Consider the following 8,926-nt stretch of genomic DNA (forward strand, 5'->3'; position numbering starts at 1 on the left):
GACAGGCTTTAAAAACACATTCCACATTCACAGATGTGACAGGCTTTAAAAACACATTCCACATTCACAGATGTGACAGGCTTTAAAAACACATTCCACATTCACAGATGTGACAGGCTTTAAAAAACACATTCCACATTCACAGATGTGACAGGCTTTAAAAACACATTCCACATTCACAGATGTGACAGGCTTTAAAAAACACATTCCACATTCACAGATGTGACAGGCTTTAAAAAACACATTCCACATTCACAGGCTTTAAAAACACATTCCACATTCACAGGCTTTAAAAACACATTCCACATTCACAGGCTTTAAAAACACATTCCACATTCACAGGCTTTAAAAACACATTCCACATTCACAGGCTTTAAAAACACATTCCACATTCACAGATGTGACAGGCTTTAAAAAACACATTCCACATTCACAGATGTGACAGGCTTTAAAAAACACATTCCACATTCACAGATGTGACAGGCTTTAAAAAACACATTCCACATTCACAGGCTTTAAAAACACATTCCACATTCACAGGCTTTAAAAACACATTCCACATTCACAGGCTTTAAAAACACATTCCACATTCACAGGCTTTAAAAACACATTCCACATTCACAGGCTTTAAAAACACATTCCACATTCACAGATGTGACAGGCTTTAAAAAACACATTCCACATTCACAGATGTGACAGGCTTTAAAAAACACATTCCACATTCACAGATGTGACAGGCTTTAAAAACACATTCCACATTTACAGATGTGACAGGCTTTAAAAACACATTCCACATTCACAGATGTGACAGGCTTTAAAAACACATTCCACATTCACAGATGTGACAGGCTTTAAAAACACATTCCACATTCACAGATGTGACAGGCTTTAAAAACACATTCCACATTCACAGATGTGACAGGCTTTAAAAAACACATTCCACATTCACAGATGTGACAGGCTTTAAAAAACACATTCCACATTCACAGGCTTTAAAAACACATTCCACATTCACAGGCTTTAAAAACACATTCCACATTCACAGGCTTTAAAAACACATTCCACATTCACAGGCTTTAAAAACACATTCCACATTCACAGATGTGACAGGCTTTAAAAAACACATTCCACATTCACAGATGTGACAGGCTTTAAAAAACACATTCCACATTCACAGATGTGACAGGCTTTAAAAAACACATTCCACATTCACAGGCTTTAAAAACACATTCCACATTCACAGGCTTTAAAAACACATTCCACATTCACAGGCTTTAAAAACACATTCCACATTCACAGGCTTTAAAAACACATTCCACATTCACAGGCTTTAAAAACACATTCCACATTCACAGATGTGACAGGCTTTAAAAAACACATTCCACATTCACAGATGTGACAGGCTTTAAAAAACACATTCCACATTCACAGATGTGACAGGCTTTAAAAAACACATTCCACATTTACAGATGTGACAGGCTTTAAAAACACATTCCACATTCACAGATGTGACAGGCTTTAAAAACACATTCCACATTCACAGATGTGACAGGCTTTAAAAACACATTCCACATTCACAGATGTGACAGGCTTTAAAAACACATTCCACATTCACAGATGTGACAGGCTTTAAAAAACACATTCCACATTCACAGATGTGACAGGCTTTAAAAAACACATTCCACATTCACAGGCTTTAAAAACACATTCCACATTCACAGGCTTTAAAAACACATTCCACATTCACAGGCTTTAAAAACACATTCCACATTCACAGGCTTTAAAAACACATTCCACATTCACAGGCTTTAAAAACACATTCCACATTCACAGATGTGACAGGCTTTAAAAAACACATTCCACATTCACAGATGTGACAGGCTTTAAAAAACACATTCCACATTCACAGATGTGACAGGCTTTAAAAAACACATTCCACATTCACAGGCTTTAAAAACACATTCCACATTCACAGGCTTTAAAAACACATTCCACATTCACAGGCTTTAAAAACACATTCCACATTCACAGGCTTTAAAAACACATTCCACATTCACAGATGTGACAGGCTTTAAAAAACACATTCCACATTCACAGATGTGACAGGCTTTAAAAAACACATTCCACATTCACAGATGTGACAGGCTTTAAAAACACATTCCACATTCACAGATGTGACAGGCTTTAAAAACACATTCCACATTCACAGATGTGACAGGCTTAAAAACACATTCCACATTCACAGGCTTTAAAAAAAGAAAAAGTCAAAAAATAATAATACATTTGAAAAAATAAAAATACAATTAGAATGAATGATAAAGTCAAATAAAAGCATTTATTTTCCTTGGTATATATGTATATATATATATATATACATACATACATACATACATACATACATACATACATACATACATACATACATACATACATACATACATACATACATACATACATACATACACACAAACTAAATTAAAATAAAAACACACAAAAAAACATATACCACTTGCAGCAGCACTATCAAGGTTCTTATCAGCTATTTCAAGCATTCGCTGAGACGACGGGCCAATAATTCGTTTTTAGGTTTTACAGTACCTTACACAACATGTATCTGCGCATTTCCCTAGTCACCCCGTTCACTCTGTCCAGTTTGAAATATAGTTGAATAGTGGAGACCAGAGTCTATCAAACTTGGGCTGTCTCTTGTGGAGGTCATAAGTGAGCTTTTCAAGAGGAAGAAAGTCAATGATCTGGTCAATCCACATTTTAAATGTAGGAGGGGTATTAGAAGAATACATTTCTTAGCAAAGTATGTAATAGTCATAAGCAAATTTCCTCTGTCAGGATCAAGAACAAAGTCCTGCTGGGCATTAAGAAGATAGATACACGGGGTCATATCAAACTGTACCTCTAGTATTTTCTGTGCAGCAGTATGTACAGATTGCCAGAATCTGGCAATCTCTCTTCAGCTCCAAAATACATGCATATAAGTTCCACTTTCAGAGGTACATCTTTTACAGTTAGGAGACATATCTGTTTTCATTCTATGGAGTCTCAAAGGAGTATAATAAAATGTGTACAAAAATTTGTAATTAGATTCTTTCATTTTTACACTGGTAGAGGAGCAGGTCTGAAAAGGTCCTGATTCCTAGAGTATGCCAAAGATTAAAGTTGGCATCCCTCAGGGCTTTTGGCAAGTCTGGGTTGCCTACTATAGGCGAGTGAGAACATATTTGGGAGGAAATGTCCAGGTATTTCTTACAGTCCCTCCACGCTAGTAGGGTGCTGTAAATCACAAAGGTTTTGGCTATGTTGCCCACTTCACTAAAGTTATTAATGAATATAATTGAGCTTAAGGGCAATGAACCACAGGATTGGGCTTCTATCTGAATCCACGTTGACTCTTGTCTGTTTGTGATCCATGTTAGCATGTTGCGGATTTGGGCAGACCAGTAGTACAATTGAAGGGAGGGAAGGGCAAGACCACCCTTAGATTCAGGTTTCGATAGAGTGGAAAACTTGATCCTAGGTTTTTTATTGCCCCATATAAATTTGGTGATGCTTTGGTTAGTTGTTTTGAAGAAGGAAACTGGGAGATAGCATGGGAGCATCTGAAATAAGTAGTTCAGTCTAGGGAGGACGTTCATACGGATTACATTCATTCTTCCTACTAAGCTAATTGGGAAGGAGATCCAGGTTTGGAGATCGTTCTTGATTCGGTCCAGGAGTGGAAGATAATTTTCCTTAAAAAGGCTATTCAGATCTGGTGTTATGAAGATCCCGAGGTATTGAAACCCCTGTGTTTTCCATTGGAAAGGACAAAGTGTCTTCATAGAGCTGGTGAGTGTAATATTGAGAGGGCAGACAGTGGATTTGTTAAAATTGATCTTATAACCTGAAAACTTGCCATACTGAGCAATTGTGTCTAAAATGAGAGGGAGGGATTTCTCAGGGTTGGATATGTAGAGCAAGACATCATCCGCGTAAAGCGAAATCTTGTGCTGCAGGCCGCCTGCAGAAACACCCATAATTCTTGGATTGCTCCTTATCAGCTCTGCCAGAGGCTCCGCCCCCAACAAGTAGAGCAGCGGGGACAGCGAGCACCCTTGTCTTGAGCCCCGTTCCAGAGGGACTCTGTCAGAGTTCAGTCCGTTAGTAGTCACCATGGCATTTGGATGAGAGTATAGTGATTTGATCCATTTAATAAAATTTGGGCCCATATTGAACTTTTTTAAGACTGAAAACAGAAAGCTCCACTCCATCCTGTCAAACGCCTTCTCAGCATCCAGTGAAGCCAGCAGGACAGGGGTCTTCTGTGCGTTTACTTGATCAATAATATCAAAAGGACGGCGAATGTTATCAGAAGAGTATCTGTCTCTAATAAATCCAGTTTGGTCCGCTTTTATTATTTTGGGAAGAAGAGTGTTTAGTCTTTTGGCGAGCAATTTGGTAATTATTTTATAGTCGAAATCCAACAAGCTTATGGGCCGGAAGGACGAGCAGGATAGGGGGTCCTTGTCCTTTTTTAGCAACACTGTAATGCGAGCTGTGTGCATTGAGTCTGGGAGAACTCAGTTTTGCAAAAATCCTCCAGCATTGGCATGAAGATAGGGCTGAGCTGGGGCCAAAAAGCTTTGTAGAACTCTCTGGGGAATCCATCTGGGCCTGGGGACTTATTAGGTGGCATGGAGGTAATTGCCTCCAGGATCTCCTCAGGAGTGAAGGGGGAGTTGAGATCTTCTTGGTCGGTCTCTGATAGTTTAGGTAGCGAGATTCCCTCTAGGAAAGAGTGGAGTTCTGCCTCCGTGTGTTTTCTCTCAGAGGTATATAGTTTGCAGTAAAAATCATGAAAAGTTAAATTGATCTTTTTTGGGTCATATGTGACCTCGTCCTCTGCTGTTCGGATAGCCATGATTGTACGCTCTGACTGCTCCTTTTTTAATTGGTAAGCAAACAATCTACTGGGCCTATTGCTATTCTCATGGTATTTCTGTTTAGTAAAGAAAACTTTTTTTTTTATCTCCCGAGTGTAGTCCAAATTCAGTTTGGCTTTGGCTGCTTTAAAATGACTCCAGGAGGTGCTGTCTAGGGATTGTTTACGTATTTTTTCACAGCATTCCAGCTCCCTCTCAAGATCTAGCCTGTGTGCTTCCATTGCTTTTTTCTTAGAGGAAGCATATGCAATTAGATTACCTCTTAGTGTGGCTTTAGCAGCGTCCCACATTATGGCCGGAGAAACAGGAGAATCTTTATTGTCTTGTGTGTAGTTGTCTATCCATGTAGTTACCAATGTATGGAACTCTTCGTTTGATAACACGGAGGTGTTGAATTTCCAGCTTTTTGACCTCGGGATGTTTTTGCAGAGGTCAAAGCGGAGGTGGACAAAGGCGTGATCTGAAAGTGCTATGGGTCCGATTGTACAAGTGGCTGAATTTATGAAACTCTTTGGGATAAAAATGTAATCTATACGGGAGTAGGTGTTATGGACATTAGAGTAGTATGTATAGTCCATAGATGAGCTATTGGTCTCTCTCCAGATATCTATCAGTCCCATCTCTTTAGTAAGAGAGTTCAACATCTTTGCAGATCTAGGATTTGTGGTGGGGACTTGAGATGATTTGTCTAGGGTTGGGTTAAGGGTACAATTAAAATCTCTGGCCACCACGCCAAAGGAGACACAATGCTCATTGAACAGGGTTATAATTTTTGACATGAAGGCAGGAGTATCTGTGTTAGGGGCGTATATGTTTAATATAGTAATTGGTTGACCATATAGTGACCCAGTTATCAAAATAAATCTCCCCTCCGGATCAGATATGTTTTTGTCAATTATGAATGGAACATTTTTATGGATAAGTATGGCTGTGCCTCTACTGTTTGATTTGAAAGATGAGAAATACACCTGTCCCACCCAAGTTCTGCGGAGTTTGGCATGTTCAGCATCACAGAGGTGTGTCTCTTGTAATAGCGCGATGTCTGCTTTTTCCTTTTTTAGAGCACATAGTATCTTTTTTCGTTTTATTGCATGCCCTAGACCATGGCAAATAATAAAATCAATAGCCAAGCCTACATATACCTCCCCCAAGGGACATAGGGAACCCCAAGTAATAATAGCAACAACAACAAAAAAACAGGGAAATAAAAGTAGGCTGAAACATTAGTAGGCCTAGGTTAGGCTATACAGCCCATCCCTCTCAGTTAAAGGAAAATAAATATACATTGGACGGCTATAATGACATTTAGGGGGTGGGTCTCTGGATATCGGTTATATGTCGTGTTACCTCCTTTAGTAATGGCATTAATCGCATTTAATCATTGGTCTGTTTCTCATTGGCCAGGATTGTCTTTCAAATTTTTTTTTGCCTCTTCGGGAGTTTTGAAGTGTCGCAAGGCTCCTTGGTGAAGAATCCTGAGCTCGTTTGGGTATTTGAATCCCCTGAAGATGCCTCGGTCAATGGAGTATTTCTTCACTTCGTCAAATTCTCTGCGCTTTCGGCGTATTCCAGCTGACAGGTCCTGGTGTAAAGCGAGTTTGGCGTTTTCCACTGTGATGGTGTTGTTTTTCGCCGCCTGTAGGACTCGTTCCTTGTCGGTGAATCTCAGGAAACGTATGGTGATTGGGCGCGGTGGTTGTCTGGCTGCTGGTGGGGGCCTCAGTGCTCGGTGAGCTCTCTCGAGTTCTATGGGCCTGTCGGTGGACATGTGGAGCCACTCTGGAAGCGGATCAGTGGCATGTTTCCCTCTTCTTTTTCACCCAGATTGAATATCGATCCACTTTTCATAGTTACGCTCCACTAGGCTGAGCTTCTTCGAGAAGAAAGCACAGGGGCACAGTTTAGGTGGCGTACACGAGTGCTGTGAGAGCACAGCTCCTATCCCAGCCTCGGACGTGTCCACCTCCACTTTGAATGCCAAAGAGGGACCCGGATGGGCCAGCCCTGTCCGCCTCAGCCAACCAATGCAACCTTACAGGACCCCCCTTCAGCAGTGAGGTAATGGGAGCAGCAACCTGGTCAAAACCCAGGATAAATCTCCAGTAGTAATTGGCAAACCCTAAAAATCGCTGCACCTCCTTTACCGTGGTGGGAGTCAGCCAATTACGCACGGCTGCAATGCGGTCACTCTCCATCTCCACCCCTGATGTGGAAATGCGATACCCTAGGAAGGAGACGGCCTGCTGAATGAACAGGCATTTCTCAGCCTTGACGTACAAGTCACGCTGCAACAGTTGTCCATGTACCCTGCGCACCAAGGACACATGCTCGGCACGTGTAGTATATCAGAATGTCATCGATATAGACCACTACACCCTGCCCATGCAGGTCCCTCAAAATCTCATCTACAAAGGATTGGAAAACTGATGGAGCATTCATCAACCCGTACGGCATGACGAGGTACTCATAATGCCCTGTGGTGGTACTCAACGCTGTCTTCCACTCGTCTCCCTCCCAGATACGCACCAGGTTATATGCACTCCTGAGATCCAGTTTCGTGAAGAATCGCACCCCATGCATACCATAGCTGGTAACTGTACCTCACCGTGATTTGGTTGATTTGGTTGAGACCTCTATAGTCAATGCACGGACATAAACCTCCATCCTTCTTCTTCACAAAAAAGAAACTTGAGGAGGCGGGTGAAGTAGAGGGCCGAATGTACCCCTGACATAGGGATTCAGAGACATATGTATCCATAGCCACCGTCTCCGCTTGCGACAGGGGATACACGTGACTCCACACCTCCCCGAGCACTCTCGCGACCACCCCGTGAGAGCCCTCTGTTGCCAGGAAATGGTAGGGTTATGATGAGCCAACCAGGGAAGGCCTAGTACCACAGGAAACGCAGGAGAGTCAATGAGGAAGAGGCTGATTATCTCCTCGTGATCCCCCTGTGTCACCATGGCCATGGAGATGGTGGCCTCCCTGATAGCCCGGACTCTAATGGTCGACTATCCAGAGCATGTACCGGGAAAGGTCTAACTACAGGAAAAATGGGGATCCCTAAACTAATGGCTAATGGCTGGATGAGTGTGGTGCAAACTCACCTGGGGTGACGCCAGAGTGCCCTGCCTGCCATTTACACTCCCAGAGGGACCGACACTGCACCGACCGGCGGTGTGCCCTCTGCGGCCACAGATGGTGCATGTGATGGCCCCTTCTCCAGCCTCCCTATGTGCAGCCCCTCCCAACTCCATGGGCATCGGAGTGGGGGTGCTGGAAGATGGCACTGACAGAGCCCCCTCAAGACGTCCGCAGGTGACCAGCAGCTTATCCAACCGGATTGACAAATCCACCAGTGGTCAAAGGAGATGGTGGTATCCCTGCAGGCCAGCAGGGATACCACCATCTCGATGATGGTATCCTCGATGAGGACACTGTCGTTCCAGCCTGCTCCGGCGGCCAAGGTCCGGAATTCCAGTGCGAATTCCTGGGCTCTCCTCGTCCCCTGCCTTAAATGGAAGAGCCTTTCTCCCGCCACTCTACCTTCGGGCGGATGGTCAAAGACGGACCTGAAGCAACGGGTGAATTCCTCGAAGTGGTCCAACGCTCTGTCTCCTTCTCTCCACACGACGTTTGCCCAATCCAGCGCTCTTCCTCTGAGGCAGGAGAGGAGGGCAGCCACTCTCTCCCTTCCAGAGGGAGCTGGGTACACAGTGGACAGTTAGAGGTCCAGTTGTAACAGGAATCCCTGGCACTGTGCTGCCGTCCCATCATATTCCCTGGGAAGGGAGAGACGTATCCCACTGGGACTGGCTCTGGACGGGACAGGTGGAGGAAACCCCTGTTGTGCCTGTCGAGGCACTGGAGAGACTTCCTGTCTCTCCCAGGGGTCCATGGTTTGAACAACGCGATCCATCATGGCACCAAGATTATTTAATATTGCTGAATGTTCCTGGACGCACTCCTCGACTCTTCTAACCGAGGT

The sequence above is a fragment of the Oncorhynchus kisutch genome, linkage group LG11 (genome assembly GCF_002021735.2).
Source record: "Oncorhynchus kisutch isolate 150728-3 linkage group LG11, Okis_V2, whole genome shotgun sequence".
Taxonomy (NCBI): Eukaryota; Metazoa; Chordata; class Actinopteri; order Salmoniformes; family Salmonidae; genus Oncorhynchus; species Oncorhynchus kisutch.